The sequence below is a fragment of the Arvicola amphibius genome, chromosome 3, assembly GCF_903992535.2.
Source record: "Arvicola amphibius chromosome 3, mArvAmp1.2, whole genome shotgun sequence".
Lineage (NCBI taxonomy): Eukaryota > Metazoa > Chordata > Mammalia > Rodentia > Cricetidae > Arvicola > Arvicola amphibius.
The window spans coordinates 115,475,002-115,494,135 of NC_052049.1; the positions used below are offsets into that span (position 1 = coordinate 115,475,002).

Consider the following 19,134-nt stretch of genomic DNA (forward strand, 5'->3'; position numbering starts at 1 on the left):
GTGTGTGTGTGTGTGTGTGTGTGTGTGTCCCTGTGTCACCAGTCACTGGCACAAGATCACAAGTAAGAAAGTCACCCCTCCTTCTGAGCCTCCATGGAAGCACACACGTGTGTGCACGAGCATGTCATGTGTTTCTGTCTTTCCTTCCTTTCCTCCTCTTTCCTCGGTGTGTGTTTGTTCTCATGTTCTCCTCACCCTTAAGTCCCCTCTCCCTTTTCTCTGTTTCCTCCCCCCTTCCTTCTCTCCCCTCTTGTCCCTTTTTACCAATGTAGCTCAACCAAGAAAAGAAGGAGCCAATGGACTCATGATCTCCCACTTCAGAACACAATACATCCAAGACCAGATGCTGCAGCCTAGAACGCACTCCGTGCTGGAAGATCTGTCACCTGTAAGGATGCACAGAAACTGGAGGGACACCTCTGAAAGGCAGGGCAGTCTGGGAGACAGATCACGGAAGAAATTTGGAATCAAATCAACCCTGCTTTGCAGTCCCTGTGACACCACTCACTGGCACAAGGTCACAAGGAAGTCACTTGACCTCTCTGAGCGTCTCTGGAAGCAGAGTCGGGCTCAGGGGCAGGCTTTAGAGCCACGGCCGTGCTACTTTCTAGTGGAGGCTAAGAGGGTTTATCAGCCTCCTTGACTCAGTGTTTCCCATGCAGCCTACAACTAGTCTTCTCCGTAAGCTAGAGCCACGGGGCAGGTCAAATGAAAACCTGCATAGAGGCATGACCACAAAATGCCATTCCCAGGATGAATACTGACTTTGAGGTAGGCTCTGAGGGGGGGGGGGGGGAACGTGCTAAGCAACAAGCCCAGATGTTTAGAGATTGCAGAGTCTCTCTGTCCCTCAGACACCTACTAACAGAAGGCCTGAGCCCTCCTGTAGCTGGCATCACGGGAAGGGGACAGTTTGGGAGAAACCACTTATCGGAGATAGATGGAACTTGCATACTTCTGTGGTCCAGCAGACCGGGACTTTCCCATTCCCACCAAGGCGACCAGCAAAAAGAAGATTTACCCATGTAGGGAATCTTATTTATAGGCAGAGTTCAGTCTCGTGAGGGAAGGGTTAAGTAGAAGAGATGGAGGCATTCTCTCTGCCACTCACTGGTCTGTCTCATCCTTGTGGGGAGACACTCTGGTTTAAAAAACAGAAATTTAAGCCGGGCGGTGGTGGCGCACGCCTTTAATCCCAGCACTCGGGAGGCAGAGGCAGACGGATCTCTGTGAGTTCGAGGCCAGCCTGGTCTACAAGAGCTAGTTCCAGGACAGGCTCTAAAAAAGCTGCAGAGAAACCCTGTCTCGAAAAACAAAAACAAAAACAAAACAAAACAAAAACAAAAAACAAAAAAAACAGAAATTTAAAACATGGCTCTGGCCGTGCATTCATCAACTGATGTTAAGCACACCCTAAGATCTGAGCAACAGGACCACCTGCTGTGGAAAGGAGACCAGCTCAGGACAGATCAGCTATGCTGGAGTCTGGTCCGTGTGATAATCCTGGTATCTTCCTACACACAATTTGAGCTTTCTGGGTATATGCACTGCTCAATCCGGGAGAATGAGCCTCAGGGAAGACAGAGCATAAAAACAAATGTCAGAAGAACCCACCCAAAGGATACCACCATCTCAGCCCAGAGTCAAGGAGCAAAGAAATGGATTTTAGCAAAACTATGACGTTCCAGCCAAAAGGAACTTAAAATGAAGAAACAGAAACCACAAACTCTCCCCCTGGACATCAGAAAACAGCATATTAGAGGCATTTATTTGACTTTAGCAGAACTCAGTCCACTGAAGGATGACCGATGTCCTCTGTCCTGTAGTTCACCCAGGACGGCCAAAGAGTGACTTGCCATCCTGCCTGGGGCTGCTGGCCCAGGCCTTGGTGGTAGGAAGTGGTGGTTGAAGGGCTGAAGGCTCTTCCAGTCCACCCCGCAACCCTTGGTCATGGCTTATGGATGTGCTGTTTGGCGAACCTGGGTAATTAGTGTTTGTATTAAGCAGTTACAGGGTTAAGTGCTACCAGGGGTTTGATCTGGGCTGACAGAGCCAGAGCTACGGAGTGGGGTGGTTGCCTAGCAACAACACCTGTAGCACATTAAGCAGCCAGTCAGCTTTGTCAACTTCTAGCAAAGGTTTTGTGGAGCAGAAGATGGGGGTGTGTGATAGGGCACAGAGATGGAAAACTGAGCAGAGGATCTCAGGATGGAGGGGGTCATGAGCGGTGAGGGGGTCAAGCAGTTCCTGGGTCCTTCCAGAATGGTTTTTACGTTATTCGCCTCAAGCAAGGGAAAGGAAGAAATGCTCAGGCATTTCAGGTAGGTGCCTCACCCAAATAAGTGCCCGCAGCATTGTTCTCCCCTCTTCCTAGAACTCCAAAGCACCCGCTTCTTAACCCCCGGCCCTCTCCCACTCAGTCGCCCCCAGATATGATCACCGCGGAGGGAGGGGCTCTGAGGGAGAAGCGCTCCTGTCTGCTTGCAGATTTGAGGGGATCAGAATGAAGAGAACAAAAGCAGACACCCACAGAGAGGAAAACCCTGCCCGCCCCTTTCCTCTAGCACTTCCCCACGTGACCTTCTGGACATAGCCCCGTACATACCTAAGATGTGGTTAGAAAGAAAGAAAAGAACAGATTTGGGAAAGGATGGGGGAGGTCAACAACACCATTGCTAATAAAGGAATTCAGGGAATAGTGAGCACCTGACTTTTGCCAGCATTTCCAAACTGCCTCAGAGTGGGGTGATACAGCTAAAGGAGAGAAAAAAAAAAAAAAAAAAGAGCTACCTAATTGTTGCCGGAACAATCAGAAGGCTTGGCTCAACTCCACTTCCATTCCTCATAAGCCATGGAGCCTTTGGCCTTACCTGCCCTGAGACACACTGCCCTCACCTATACAGTGGGGGATAATTACAGACCTCCCCATTTCCCTGATGAGGGGCAGGAAGTTAAGTAAAAGCCTGTTACAAATGCAATCCTACTATGTGGTGACGGTACCCAGGTTACAAAGACAGTATGAATAAATCTGCTCTTTTGGAATCAGTTGAGCTGTTTGTTATTTGGCTCCACAAGCTAGGGAGAGGAACAGTCACGGGTTGCGTTGCTGGGTAACTCAGTGGGGTGGATAGCACTGAAAAGGGGCCTATTCATTGATTCTAGGCGAGGTTCACTGGTTCAAATCCATCCCTGGGCCAACAATTACCGTAATCACCGGGTTTGGAATTCAGAGAGACTGACTTTCAGGAGACCTTTTGCTCATCTACGACCCACTGAGTTTACAGCATAAACTTAGGCATGTGGTTACCAGGGAAGCAGAGAGGCTGTGGAACGGTCCACAGGCCGCACATCTGCCGACCTCCCTAGCACAGGTCAACGCTTACTCCTTCTAGACCAGCTTTAAAAGCATCCTAGTGGCTGAGGGGTGATGCTCTGTGCTCTCTGAGCTGGGAAATAAGTGTCAGCCTGCCTGGCCATATCTGACATGGCGTGTCCTACTCAAGCCTCCCTTTCACAGCTGAGAAAGTAAGCGAGTCTCCCTTTTCCACACCACAGCGCAGATAGTTCCTTTTTCCACCCTAGAGTCAAACCACATCTGATTAGCACAGACGGTATATATAGAAGCCAACAGTCTTAAGGGCCTGCCAAGCCAGAAAAGCAACTCCCCAGCCCAGAATGCACCAAGACTTCTGTGTGGTTCTGTGGGTTTTCTGCCTATGTGGCTGTGGGGTCTGAGGGTGCCCTGCCACACCCAGGGTGACACAGACTGTGTGTGCCTATGTACACCAGCGTGCCTGCGAGTCACTCACACCATGGCTTCCCTGCTCTCTGTGTTGTACTGTTATTTTCATGCTCGGGGGTTATATTTAACTCGAGTCATAATATTTGGGGGGTTGGAAGCCTGCTGTTTCACCAAGAAAGGCATTTGAATATTCTCAGTTCCAGAGAATTCCAAGGGCTCCGGGAAGAGAGTGAGGCGCTTGCCCCAGATTTGTCTGACACATCGTGGTCACGTGGACTCCATTAGTGGATGACTGAGGCGTTGAGCAGGCAGCCTAAAGGAATGTTGTAGAAGCGCTGAAGAGGAGCCCCTGAGTGATGTCAGCAGGAGGTTGATGCCTCTGGGTGTCTCGGGGCACTCACCCCACACATCCCCACAGGGCGGGGAGCTCTAATTGGCAATATCACCTGCTTGTCACCACCCTACCTCTTCCACATCATGCCAGTCTAAGGGGGACACAGAACCAGAGTCCCATGTGGCATAGGGAGAGGCATATCTCAGCTTTTCCTGCCTCTGTCACACGGTTACAGCATGCAAATTGAGCCCTATCCTGTCACTGGGAGTAGCCATTTTCCCCAAAGATGTCCTGGCAAAGTCAGCATTAGGCAAAGCATGGGCTGTGCAGAAAGAGCAGCAATGGGGACAATATGATTTTAACCCCTACATGGTCATTCTTGGTGGCAGGTGGGGCCATGTGTGTATAGATTCCCTGTGCATCCTAACACTGAGTCTGTCCACTATTTGAATAGTTTTTCTGGGCTAAATTTGGCGTGTACTCCCCTGGGTGGGGTGGGCAGTGTGGGGCAATTCCAGAGTATGCCAAGGTGGGGCTGACGGTCCGAAAAAGAATGAGGACAGACGGGGCTGCTACATATTTTCATTTCTGTCACCTAAGCTACTCTGAAACTGGTTCAGGTTCCTGCCTCAGTCTCCAAATGGTGACATGGCAAGAGTGTGTCAGCACAGCTGTCTCAACCAAAGCTTTCTGTGTCAGAGGAGAGAGGGGCAGAGCTATAGCCTGGGATCGTCAACACCACAAGAACCCTTCGCCAGCAGGAAGGAGAGCAGAGACCTGAAGGCCTGAGATTTCGTCCCAGAGAACAGGGCCTACTGATGGCAGGAAAGCTCTGCCAGGAGAGGGGCCTGAGAGCAGGAGAGGAGGGGTACCCCTGCCTCAAGTCCTCATTGGACATCTCCAGCCGAGCTTAAGCACTAAAACCGGTCTGTGCTTCATATTCATGGGAACTGACATATGGTATAATTTTTTTTTAAAATCTTCCAAGTTCCCTAGGCAGCTTGGACGTGAATATTAATACTAACATAATTTCATGATGATTAGAGAACACAATTAGGGGCTATTAATAATGACACAAATAATGACATTTAAGGCCTCATTTTAATTTGAGTAATATTCTGTCTGGTGGTATTTAAACAGCTCTGTCTAGCACAATTAGCGCAGGGCTAGGGTGCATTCACCGCTCATGGCATCTACCAGTTCCACCTCACCAACTCACCTCCATGATGAGAGGGAAATATGGGGGACAGTGACACAATTCAGAGAAGCACCCAGAGAATGCCTCCTGCCCTCAATGCAGCCTGACCCCCAGAAACAGTTCTGGACAAAGACTTGGGGATAGGTTTTTAAGAATCCACAATGGCAGACTGCTGGTGGCTAGAGCCCACTAGACGGTAAACTTCTCCATCTTTCCATCCATACCTTCCCAGAGGCGTGTAATGGATCCTCTTGATGGCCGACTCAACTGGATTGAAAGACACCCAGGAGACTGGAAAAACACACTTCCTAGAGTGTGCTGCGGTAGTGTGGCCAGAGAGAGTGGACATGTGGGACAACTGAGGGGGAACACTGCCCTGAAGTGGATATTGCCATATAGCACACTGGCGGCTCCAGGTACTGAAGCAGGAGAGGCAAGCTCCCCATAAGAAGCTCACTCCCCATGGCCTCTGCTTTCTGTACACAATGAGGCACATGTCCTCCTCTGCCACACACTGTTCCCACCATCATGTTCTTCCTCACCATCCATGAGTGGGCCCAGAAACCACAGAGCTAAGTGACCACAATGACACCTCTGAAACCGTGAGAGGAGATAAGTGATTTTTCCTATGAGGCGTTTTTCTTGAGCATTTTTACAAATAGGAAAAACAAGTGAACCCATGGTATAGAAGAAAGTGGGTTCTGTATTTTCAGTTCTTTTGGTTTTTGTTTGCTTGTTTTTATGAGATAGGGTTTCTCTGCATAGTTGTGTAGCCCTGACTGTCCTGAAACTAGCTCTTGTAGACCAGGCTGGCCTCGAACTCACAGAGATCCATCTGTCTGCCTCCAGAGTGCTGGGATTAAAAGCGTGCGCCACCACTGCCCTGCTGTATGTCCAGTTCTTAGTGAAGTCCTACTGGACATCGAACCTGATTCCCTAGTGACTTCCAGAAGCCTCTCCTCTCTCCCTCAGTGACTTTATTGTGTGTCTGTCAGAGCACATCCTATACTAATGACCCACTAACATTCTGGCCTCCCTGTCAGGTGGAGGGGGGTGGAGTCACGTCTGTTTTGCCTTTAAATCCTCAGGTCCCAGGTACATTGTTGGCTCCCAATCAATGCTTTCTGAGTACCCTAATGGCTAAACAACTGTGGGGTTTGCCCTCCGTCTCTTGAGCACTGCTAAAGATGGTGTTGTGCTATAGCACTACACCTGCAAAACCCTGAGATGTAAAGCCAACGCTGCAGCTTCTGGACGTCTGCATCTCAAACGTGACTAAGGCCACTGGGATGCACAAAGGGGGTCCATCTGGAAAATGTAAAGATTCAGGGTTTAAAGAGAAGTCTGTGGCTCCTAGGACCTAAAAGAACCCAAGGTTCCGAGCCTATGGATTAACTAGTGGGGGAAGCAAAGCCGAATTCCTTGGTGTAGTTTGCAAATTCTAGAATAAACTGGGGAAGGAATAGTAAGTATGACTGGACTAGAGGCTACATTTTCTCCAATTCCAGTATCTAAAGGGCAGAAACCACAAATGTCCTGATAAAGGGAGACTGAATAAAGGAGGGAGCCAGAGGATGAAAGGACGAGAAGAGAGGAAAGGAAGGCCTGTCTACTGAGCACCGATCATGTGCCAGGCACGCGCGGGACTGGACACCCACCATTCTCTTTGATCTTCGCAACAGTCCTTCGAGCTCTGCACTGTTATTGTTCCCATTTCACCATTAGTGAAACTCAAACACAAAGAGGTTAAAGTCATGTGCTTGGTCACACAGCACTATGCGGCTAGGCCAGGCTACAATCCCTGGTCTGTCTGACTCCAAAGCCTAAGGACTGTCACTACACACTGCCCTGTGGGCAGGAGGATTAGGACCATGTAGCATGTTTGTGCATTAAGGAGGAGGTTGGCCACCTGCCAAGGAACATCATAGACAAGGCAACTTGTTGATGTCCCTCTCCCCCCACCCAGGATCCTGCTGTTGGGCCTGCAGGGGAGAAGTGGAAAGCCACTGGCCAACGGCCAGCACCAGGAGCTCTAGACTGATGAGGGCTGGAGGCTGGCCCCCTGGAACGGGTGGCATTGGACATGCCCAAAGACAGGGTTGGCAGGCAGCCAACTGCAGCACAGAATGACGGGCTTTGGCAGAGGCCAGTGAGGCTGTGGAGGCCCAGGGCAGGGCCTGAGAGCTTCAGGGGACGTTAAGTGGAACCCTTTCTGGGTAATTGACTCTGTCTTCCCGTAGGACCCCTGCCAAGCCCAGGCAAGCCCCAGCCTGACACGCTACAACCTGTCTGGAGTCTGCAGAGACAGAGCGCCCGGTTGACAGCAGCCTGGTAATTTTCTTCTAAGATTCACCCCTTCGGATGCAAGACTCCTTTTGTCTGAATCCCTAATGTGCATGTAACTCATGGGACAATCTGAGTCCTCACCCGTCATGGTATCAGTGTCGGCTGCAGCAATGGAGCCAGCAAACAGAGCGGCAATGAACAGAGGCCAGAGTATACCCTCGTCACATCCACAACACCGAGCACATAGTCTCATATCAGGGCAAGGAGTCCCAAGTGTTCTGGGTCCCAGATCCAAAGACTCTCCTGGTAATAAGACCCTTAACAGCCCCAAAACACATGATATTCTTTGATCAAAACATGACTCGGTTTTCTACAATGTGCCACTGTCCTTCTAATCTTTTCCTCTTCCTTCCTCTCACCCAGCTCACCTCAAAGCAACAATGGGAAACATTGCCTGCTGTGATTGGCACCCAAGGTCCTAATTCCCTGATCCTTTGGGGGGCATGTATAAAGGGCACAGGGGCTTAGGAGGGATGCATGGAAATGGAGCTTCTTGGGAAGGAGGAGACAAGAAGCACAGAAACAAGTCCAGTGCAGGACTATATTGCCTGTCTTCTTTGTCCCCTGTGGTGCTTTTCATACCATGAACCTCAACCAAGCTCCTCACCTCCCCACTGTGAGGCATTGCTGTCCTTACCCAGAGTTATCTGAGCCAACATGGGAATCTACCTCCACTGCCAATCAGAAGTAGAGTGATGCAGATTCCGGTTTCTTAGATACCTCACCCCCAGGTAGATCCCAGTTATTTTTTTCTCTTTGACCATCATACCTATTTTCTCCAGGCTGGTCATGTCTATCACCCCTTTAATGCAGGGCAGCCATGATCATCTGCCAGAGTTCTCATGAGGTGAGGTCTATTAAAATATCTTCAACATGCTGAGAATGGTGACGTATGCCTATAAATCCCAGCACTTGCAAGACTAAGGCAAGAAGATTATCTATTTTGAAGGCAACCCAAAGCCCAGAGTGAATTCTAGGCTGGCTTGGGCTACAGAGTGAGACCCTATCATTGAAGTTCTCCCTCGTGGAAGCAGTGGGGAAACTGACACCTTCCTCCTGGAGCCTTTCCTATTGCCAAGGTTCCAATTACCACCATGTGAACAGTTGACAGGGGTGGGACCTTTTGGTGACGTAGCTGTTGCCAAAGGAACTCTTCACTGGTGCAGCTTTCCATGAACAGTCTGTGCCACAGTGGGACTCTTCTGTGCTATCGATGGCTGGAAAATTGGGTGGAGGACCATTGCCTTTGAGTCTCCCAGGTTCCTGCAAGTGACTCCAGTGAACTCACTGACTCACCAAGTTAGACTCAGATGGAAGCATTTCATTGATCTGTTGGTGCCCCTTCTCTGTCTCGAAGAACAGACATTGCATCTTCCCAGGAAAGGCTATGCAACAACCCCTCTTGTCTAAACTATCATAATAGACTCCCGACCAACATCTGGGACTCCTATCTTTTCTGTCTATACACACCATTAGGAATTAAGTTCCTGACAGGGAGCAACTATACTCAACATTCATAAAGAGCTGACTATGTGCTGGGTCTTTCTCTATGTACTCTACACGTATTACTTATGTAAATGATAATGATGCCCACAGAAAATAGACCTATCATTCCAAGGGAGCAAATGTCTGACTCTTACAAGGACACAGTCCACCACAGCAAGGAAGCAAGGTGTTTGGCTCACACTGCTGTTCGGCTCCCTTTCTCCATCTGTGCAGCCCAGGATCTCAGCCAGGGGAATGGTGCCACCCAGAACAGGTAGGTCTTCCTATAGCAATTAACATCAAGCAAGACAGTCGTCCCCAGGCCTGCCCCTCCCGTCTCCCAGGTGAGTCTAGCTTCAGTCAAGTTGACAATTAACACTATCTATGTCACGTAGCTGGGAAATGACAGATCCCCAAACCCCAAATTATCATTCTCACTCTCAAGACTCACAAGGCTATTATACTTGCTCCCCTCCCAACACTTTGAGTGTCCTCTCAACTCCATTCTGCCATAACTCCAAACTTCTTAGTATGCCGTGCCTTCAAATGCCTGTCCTGGACCATCCTCTTCTCCAGCATCCCCTCCTTCACCCTACAGCCCACCCCAAGGGGGGGTTGTCACATTTCCACTCTCAAGTGCCACCAGCATCAGTACCTTTGTTCTCTGTGTTCCTTTCCCTGGTGGCATCAAAAGCCCATTTTTGTACTTCAGAACCTCCCCAGGAAAGCACCACAGGTAAAACCTGGGACACACAAGGTCACTATGTCCTCTCTTCCTCCAGGTTCCTGTAAATGACCTTGGTGGCTGTGTCACTTAAGAAGGCAAATTCACCTCTCTAAGCATCACTGTCACCACCTGCGAATGACAGGACTTATTTGCAAGAGCTGTTAGGTTTAGAAGGTTATTGGGGGAGCACTTGGCTCCCAGTGAACTCTGAGTTGACTCTGACGTCCTTCCCCCAGCTCCTCCTACACAGCACTGATTATTGTCTCCACAGCAGTTTGGCTGTTGTGGTCCTCCCCCCAGAAACCATACGTTACCCAAGTGTCTACTGAGTATGTCCTGATCCCGTCCGCTTCCATAAACACCTTACTGTGCGCTAAGCATTGCTCTGGTGCTCAGAACGTGCATTTTGTGTGACTCCATCGAGGACCCTGAGCATCATGTTAAAGAGGTAAACCCAGGTGATTTCTGAGTGCTCTTTGACCCGAGAGTCTAGAACATGTACCCATCAGATCCCCAGAAATCAGCTGTGCAAGACGGAACTCTGCCAGAAATCAGCTGTGCAAGACGGAACTCTGCTTTTCACTTTTTGTTACCCAGCTTGAGGTCTTACTGACTCTTCAAATCCACTCCTAGCCCCTTAAATTTTCTTCCTCCCAATTATTTTCCAGGAGTCTGGCATTTCTAGTCCACACCAGGAAGCTGGAGTTCTCTGGCCGCCCCAAACCCTGGCTGCCACTGGTGGAGAAGTCAAACGGGCAAATAGAAATGTCAGTCAATCATTTCCCGGCGCTTTCCTCTCGTTGCCCTTCCCCACCGCATATAATGAGAAATTCTTTTTGCCCAAATATTGTTTGAATTTCAAATACACAATTTCCCTGGGGGTGACCAGATGAAAAGAGGAATCTGGTTTGCAACATAAGACCTCTGCGCGAAAGTTGCATTGAGCGAACACCGAAACTAAATTTTTATTGAGCTCCTTGAAATGACGGGCACATCAAGGAAGCCAAGCTCCTTCCCCACTGTGGGATGCTTAAATTATTTTAAGTGAACACCAAGGAAGCACCCCTCAAGGGGTGAGAAAAGAAGAGGAGAATTTGAAACGCAGTGGGGCAAAATTATAAATCGGCTTCTGGCATTGAACTTTTTCCTAGATTCTGCCCCGACGCTAGTCTTCCTATGCAGGCTGTCTGTCCACAGCTGGGGTGATTAATGAGAAGGGGTTCCTAGAAGTCCCCCAGGACAATGGCTTTCTATTCCGCTCAAACCCACAGAGGGTATTTTAACAAAAATACAGTATTACCTATGCCCACCCTGGACAAAGTGGTTTGTGTATGTAAGGCTCAGGCTTCAGAGTTGTATTTAAAAGCTTTCTGCTTTCAGCTAATTCCTGTGCATCCGTTGTCAGGTCTGTCCATAGATTCGGAGTGTGTCATGCTCTCCTCTGGCCTGGAAGGTAATTTACCGAATTCCCAAGAATGAGTGTGCTTTGCTGGCGTGCAGACATAACTTCCAGGTAGGAACTTGGGTAGTGTAGGGATGTTCTACCTAGTTGTGAATGACCCTGCACTCCTGATCCTTCTGCCTCCGTCTCCCAGGTGCTGAAAATCAAACCATGGTCTGTATGATTTGCCATAAGCCAGCGAGCACTTTACCAACTGAGCTACATCATAAGTTCTGGCACTTCTTTAAAATACCTGCCACCTAAAATGAGTTTAAAGGGGAGGGCTTCCCTCGGGTTGAAAAGAGTCCACTCCTAAGATTGAGGCATGAAAGGTTTGTTGTTAAAGTCAAACGAAAACCAGGTCTTCAGGGCCTAGGGAGTTCCTTGTGGACCTGTATTTGTCAGTAGGAAAATGGGCGTGGTGGGGGGGCTACAGATTCCGAGGGGAGTTAAGACACCCGCTAAAAATCAGGGGGAAGCAGTCGCTGGGGAAGAAGTGGGTACTTGATGCAATTTGTTCTTCAGTAGTCCTGTCTGTGGCTTGGCTGATAGCTGTGCTCTGACTGGTTCCTGAATACAGACAAGAGGAGACAAGCCCATGGAAAGCAGCAACTGCCCACAGTAACTCATCCTGGGGACCCCTGTCATCATGGTGATCAATTCACCTGAGAACTACCTTGCAAGGATGCACTAGGAAGGCTGGAGAGAGGCGGCTGGGAAGACTGATCAAGAGGAGGGTCTAAAGACTAACCAGTTCCCTTAAGAACCTGTGGCACTGGGGGGGGGGGGGGAGGCGGAGAGGAGGGTTATGCCCGTGCAAGTATCTAACTGGGCTGAGAGGCAGAGGAGGTGGAGCAGGGAGAGAAAATGAACCTTTCCCTGCCTCCAGGCACTGGTGGCCATTGTGTTAGGCATATCCTGGGCCCATTAATTGACATTCCTCCTCCTGTCCCCCAGTAGCCTGGCTGCAGCCAAGTTTGGGTTAAAACAGCCAACAGACAGCCCTGCTTGTAGCATTGCCCTTGCCAAAAGGCAAGAGGGCCAGCCTTGGGCTTCCCAGCCCCGAGTCAGCTGTCTAAGTGCTCAGTCCTGCTTATGAAAGAGTCCCCTCTTTCTCTCTTTTCAGCCCTGTGCTCTAATTTATCCTTCCCTTTGATAACCAACTCCAAACACATTCCGCAGAGGCCGGGCCATCAGTGCACAAAGGCCTGTGCTCTAGCCGCTGAATGCAGCTCTTCACTCTTGGGGGGAGTTCTATAGAAGGCAAAATCCACCAAACAAGCTATTACACTTAAATCAGACAATGCCCGAGGTGGCAGCGAGGAGACCAGCGTTAATGACTCAGCTAGCAGTGGGCTTCTCTGTTTAGAAGCTCTACCTCAGCATGAGAGAGCAAGCCCCTGCCCTTCCCAGCCTCGGCCAGATCCCTCCCCTCCTACCTAGACAGGCAGACTATTGGCTCTCAGAATCCTGAGCGTAGATCCCCAGGCCCACTTCACTGACTCCTCATTCCCTTCTCGCCCCGAGAAAAAAGAACAGAGGCATTAAGTCCTGTGGGCTCCCTGTTCTCCTCTTCATTCTGAAGAGAAGGAAACCATGGCAACTATTAGTCACAGAGTCAGCTGGTGACGGCCAAGACTAGAACCCTGCTCTCTCAACTGGCTCCATCCCCTTCCATTCACGGGAGAAGGAACACCGATGAGATGATTTGCATAACGTACTCTAGATAATCCCTGGCACATAGATGCCTCCCAATAAATGCCAGGTGTTGTTGCTTATTCTAGTAGCCTTGGCACTGTTTTCATACAGTCCATTCATGTATCCACGGAGTGTCTGCTGTGAGGCAGGCAGTCTGCAGGTGCCTGGCCTTAGTCAGGGAACATGAATATGAACATGGCATAACTCTGTTCCCTGAAGCCTATGTGGTATATGGGACCATGGTTAGGCAATAAATAGCTGATGGGAGGGGGCAGTTATTGGAGATCACGAGTGGGATATCTGTTCCTGACCGCAGGAGGCCATGAAGAGAAACTGGTACCTGAGGGTGAGCCAAAATTAACAAGGGGAAGGAGCGTGGCCGTAAGGAGAAAGGAAGGGCACAGGGTTTTCTAGGCAGAGAGAATGCTCAAAACCACAAATGCGAGTAAGATAAGACGCATCTAGAGAAAGAATATAACGTTATCATGCTGGATAAGACAGGGTGGCGTCTGGGAAGGTTACCAGGCATGGATTAGGGCAGTACACTCCTCTCATTAGTGAGCCACTGGCCATACAGAGGAAACTGAGCTTGATCCTGAGGAGTCGATAATGCACAGACCGGTTGGATATCACAGGACCTCTGGTGGGAATGGGATCAGGAGGGATGCAGCAATGGCAGGGTCAGGCATTTGTTCCATTCTGTCACATTCTTAGGCTCTCGTCTTGAGTCACCAAATAAGACCTGCATTAACAGAACTCATGAAGGAGAAAATAAGATGAAAGAAAGGGGGTACTATGGCCAATCAGAGTAGAGGAACTGAACAATGGTTTTTCCTGACCACTTGGGTCATTACCCAAAAAGCTTGCAGGGCCATGTAGTAAGATGAAGGTCTTAACCACCGACCAGATATGTGACCCTGGGCAACCTCCATTTTCCCATCTGTGCAACAAGAACATTTACTAAGTAATGGGCAAGCTGCCTTGCAGTGCTCCCGTTCATGCTTCCATTACTTGAAATGCATATCCTCCATCCACGATGTTTTGCTTTGCCTTTAATGTTTATTAAAGCAGGATGGATTGTTCTCTGCTGGCTGAGCAAACACAACTCACCAGAACCAGGTACCCTGCACAATGAACAAAGATGCCTCTCTTCAGGGGTTCTAGTCAGTCAACCCAAGAAAGAGCTGGCTCTGGTACCGGCAGAGGAATCGAGTTAACGGGCAGCATATGAAAGACGCTGATCTTCAGGAACTTCAGGAACCCCTTCCATGGACTCTCTGCCCTTGGGATTGCAGAATTAAACTCACTGGAGAAGCACAGCATGTTGTCTTTATCCAACAGCTCTTGGGGCTGGCTGAGGGACAAGAGGAAGTTCCAAGGGTTGTGGGCAGGTGAATAAATAAATAAATAAAATGAAACAAGCTGGGGTGAGAGAAGAGCAAATCTTAAGTCTGAACTGGTTTTGGCTGGAAAATGCTCTCCCAGCCATGGTTTTAGGAAACAGGCCACACAGCATCCAGAGGTGCACAGCTGCATGGAACAATTCAAAAATTGCCTTGTTGGATCACAACGTGCCAATTTTTCAAATCTAGAGCCATTTTCACTATTACAGTGTGTGCAGCCTAAGCCTGGAGAATTTTCTTCTGGGAGGGAAAATTGATGCCGGGGTTACCATTAACCCCGATTATCACAGCACTCCCCATTCCAAAACTGTTCTTGGGAATCAAAAGGCCTAGAAGAAGCTTTAGAGGCCCATGGTGAGATTGGTACCCAACATCACAGGTGCTAACGGCCCAAGTCCATTAGCCCCAAGTCTCAGAAGGGTAGGAGAGAGTAAGATGGAGAGGGACAAAGAGAAGCAAGATTAACAGGATCTGGGCATGTGTTTCACCAGGAATTCCTGGGCTCTGCATGTTGGCCTGCACACTGGACTTCACTAGATCGAGTGGGCACTTGCAGGAACTGAATATCTGGAGCCAAAGCTAATCTCTGCTCAAAAAAAAAAAAAAAAAAAAAAAAAAAACCCTCTCTGTTTTGACTTGATATTCTCAGTCACATTGCTCTGTCCAACAGGAACCACAGTTTGATAAAGGAGAGCTCTACAGGACCTGGCCTAGAGGCTACCTATCCCATCTCCAACCCTGCATCTAATTGATCAGGGCCTATATCTCTCCCATCTCAAAGGGACAGCAGTCGGCTCTGTCTACCCAGGAAATTTCCTAAAGTAACTCCAACCACTTATGAACCCAGTGAGGAGTTGGGATAACAGTGGGTGCTGTGACTTCCATACTGCTAAGCCCCAGCCCAGCCAGAGGGAGGCAATGGCACCACTTCTGCAAAACAAGAAAGGCACAGCAACTGTAAGGTTAAAGTGGGGGGCGAGTGACCACAGAGAGTCACTGTGGTGGCTTCAGGCTGATGCTTCTCAAATTCCCAGACTTGAATACTTGGTCCCCAGTTGGTGGCACCGTTTAGGGAGGTTTAGAAGGTGTGGCCTTGTTGGATGAGAGTGTCACTCAGGGTAGTCTTTGAGTATTCAAAAGCTTCCTGTTGTTTCCAGCTCCCTCTCTGCTTCCTGCCTATGATTCAGAAAGTCAGCTTACAGTTTCCCACTCCCGCTGCCTTGTGTGTGCTCTAGTATCGTGGATGCTAACCTTCCAGAACCGTAAGTCTAAATAAACTCCCCTTTTTCCATAAGTTGCTAGCACAGCAGTAAGTAGGAAACTAACACAGCCTCCCATCAGCTGGTCTCATGAGCCAGACTTTTCTGTTTTCTGATGACATTAACAGTAGGCCCTTGTCCTGAATCTAGAAAACCCAAGGCTGACTTCTGGCTCTGCCACTTGGACCTTGGGCTTGAGATTGTCCATAAGCTTCAGTTTCTTTTCCTATTGCCTGGAAGCAAAACAACAACAACAACAACAAACAAAAACAAAAGTTCCACATCCTACACAGTTGTTTGTCCATTTCAAATAAGGGGATTAGGGATATATAGTGCTCAACACATTACACACATTTGTATATGCCAACCAAAGGGTCCAACCAGCTGTACCCTGGTATACAAAGATATTAAATAAAAGAACTGATGAAATGAATTTGATAGTAACCACGTGTGTTAAACACACACACACACACACACACACTTTTTCTCTCTAAAATGTCTGTTGTTTGTAGAATGATCCAGCCTCCTTCTGTTTGACCTTAGAGTTTCCTTCAGTTTCAGTATTATTGGCCAGCTCTGCATGTGGTTTAGTTTATAACAGTATCTTATAGCCCCAGCGGGCCTTGAACTACAGCTTCTCCCTGCCTCCACCTCCAAAGTGCTGGGGTTATAAGCCTGAGCCACCCTCAGCATCAGCCTGCACTTTTTGTTGTTGTTGCTGTTTTTTTTTGTTTGTTTTGTTTTGTTTTTTTAAAAGACAGGGTTTCTCTGCGTAGTCCTGGCTGTCTTGGAACTCACTCTGGAGATCAGGCTGGTCTTGAACTCAGAGATCTGCCGACCTCTGCCTCCTGAGTGCTGGGATTCCTGTGTGACACTACCACCTGGCTATATAGCTAATACTTTTTTAAAGGGTCCACTCTCCCAACCTCCATGTGGGTTCCTTCTCTGGTATCATGAGCATGTCACCATCTGCTGCGAGGACCACATCCTCTTGTATAGTTGGCTTCCAGAGGCCACCAGAAGGAAAGCCACTGTATTACTGAAGCACTGGGGCAGGCACATACTCAGGAAAGCAGCTGTCTTGAGCCTAGTTCTGTGCTGGACCCGGGGGTAAAAGATCAATAAGATCTTTGTGAGTCCTGCCTTATTGGGGCTGCCATGAGAGAGGAGGCAAAAGACGCCCTAGTGCCAAAGGACAGTCCTACTGGGTGGCAGTTGGACAGATGGGGGTCACTCGGAGGAGGCTCGAGAGGGACCCCCCATGGAGTCGGAACAGTAGGTGCTCCAGTGCCCACACTCACTGCAAAGTTGACCTCTCAGTCACGGAGTGTTTAGTGCCAGAGGAGAGGGGGAGGAGAATGCCGGGCTAAGTGCTGACGGGACGTCCCTGTCAACACAATGTTCCGCCTGGCCGGGCCTTCATATATAAAGATATTTAATGAATTAGTTAATTAATGAGAGGAGTTTGATTGATAGATCATATGGTGCTCACAGCAGGGTGAGTCTGACCCTGCTACCGCCGCCTAGGCTGTAATCCGTCCCCCTCATTGGTCGGGAGAGTGCGGTGGCTCCGGCAATTTGCATGCATTTAATGTAGCTCTTTAATAGGATGTAATGTTAGCGAAAGCCAAAAGCGCAGCAGCTGTAACTTAAAAGACAGCCCCATTACTGCAAGCCTTATAATTAGGGTAAGAGGGAGACTCGGGCTGCCATATGTTAAACTCTTTTGAGGTTAATAGCTCTGTAAGATTTTTGCAATTTAAAAAAATTACACTTGAAGGATGATGACAAGGCTCATCAATGAGGCGACTTTGCACCGGAGGGAAGGGACAGGAAGATCCTATGGCCCCCAAAGCCCCTGTTTCCTGAGCAGGGCAAGGTGGCCCCTTTTCCCTACACAAATCACCTAGGCTTCCCTCCTTCTGCCTTCTCTGAGCTTTCTCCACAAAGCAGCGCTCTGGCTTCCGGGAGTCGGATCTCTCTGTCCACCTGGCTTCCAGCGCACCCAGCTTCCACCGGTCCTCTGTACCCCGCCCGCAGGGGTGGGGTGGGGTGGGCGTGTAAGGCGCTTGCGCGCACCAGGACAGGAGAAGCGCAGCGCGCGTGCTTACCTCGCAAACTCCCTGGTAACTCCAGAGCAATTACGGGTCCCCGCAGGTTACCTGGCGTTGATTGCACAGCCGGGGCCGAATCAGGGAACACGCAGCAGGCAATGCCCGGGGGGTGGGGGTGGGAGGGACAGGGAATTTGCTTGGTAATTACTTGGCATAAGGCCTTGAGGGTGTTTGTCCCCTCGGTGCCACAACCCGCAAGACGAGAGGAGTCGGATGTGGGGCTGGATCCAGGACCAGGGGAGCTGAGCAATGCAGTTAGGTCCCCGTACGTAGCTCCCTGCTCCCCAGCTCTCCTACTGGGTCCCCCAAAGAAGTCAGATATCGTACCCTCCCAAGCCTCTGGTGCCTCCCCCAAGACTCCCTCTCCAGCCACCCAGGGGAAAGGAGGTGGGGCAGCCTGGGGATCGGATTTCTCGAGGCTGGAGCAGCCTGCTCCCGCACATTCCCCTCCCACTGCCAGTGCAACGCGGAGGAGCCTGACAAAGCTGTCCACTTGGCAAATCCTCTCCCCCGGGAGTTCTGTCTCCAGCATCCTTCTCTTCCCTCCTCGCCACCGCGCGTGGGTGTCCGACCCAAATTTCTTGTGACTCTCCAGACAACACAACAACATGGGGGAAAACAAATCTCTCTCTCTCTCTTTTTTAAAGGGGGCTCTTGTGTTGGAAAATTACAGAAGGGCTAAAATTACTGCTAATTGCACAATTATCTGATTATCTCTGGTGCCAAAAATAAATGAGGTCTTTCCCCCCTCCCAGCCACTTATAGAAGTCTCAGGACGGCTCTTAGAGAAGAGACGGGTCTTTCTTGTCAAAACCTGGAAGGACCAGAGATGAGAACTGAGAAGCGCAGGCCAAGGACACAAAGCAGACCCCCAGAGAAGCAAAGGTTTAGGGCAGGACGAGATAGACAAGGGCAGCGAGAGTGAGGTGTCAGATGAGAGTTCTTGGGGTTTCTGTAACCCAGAGCTAAAAGTGTTTAAGTGATCCATTAATTCAGGCATTAGCCTGGGTTTACATGGAAGATCTTTAGAGGCAGGACAGATAAGCACAGGCTGTTGATAAGAAGGCTGTTGAGTGCCTGGACAAATCTCTGTCCTTTCTAAACTCTTACCTTGTCGGGAGGGGTTGCTTCTGTTGCCAAGGTTTAAAAAATAAGTTCGAAAAAAAAAAAACTGTTTGCTTTTGAGATTTTGCTTGAAGTACTACTAATTGATAGCATCGGAAATCCGGCCCAACAGCGTCACTAAGTTTTGTTAATGCCTCAGGACTCAAAACAGTTCCCACTTGTTATCTCTCTTCATTTTCTTTCCTATCCTGTTCTTTCTCTAGCTCTTCCAATGACTTCAACTGAGATCCGGAAAACAAAATATTGAAGTCTAAGGATTCCT

At 49.3% G+C, this 19,134-nt stretch overlaps 1 long non-coding RNA gene across 1 annotated transcript in view; it reads right to left on the reverse strand.

The window, feature by feature from the left end:
• Positions 1 to 17,819, reverse strand: part of LOC119809943 — a 39,048-nt gene extending 21,229 nt beyond the window's left edge. The window contains exon 1 of the long non-coding RNA XR_005284698.1: positions 17,745 to 17,819. This is a non-coding gene — a long non-coding RNA (uncharacterized LOC119809943). The remainder of the gene's footprint in view (positions 1 to 17,744) is intronic.
• Positions 17,820 to 19,134: the final 1,315 nt, after the last annotated feature.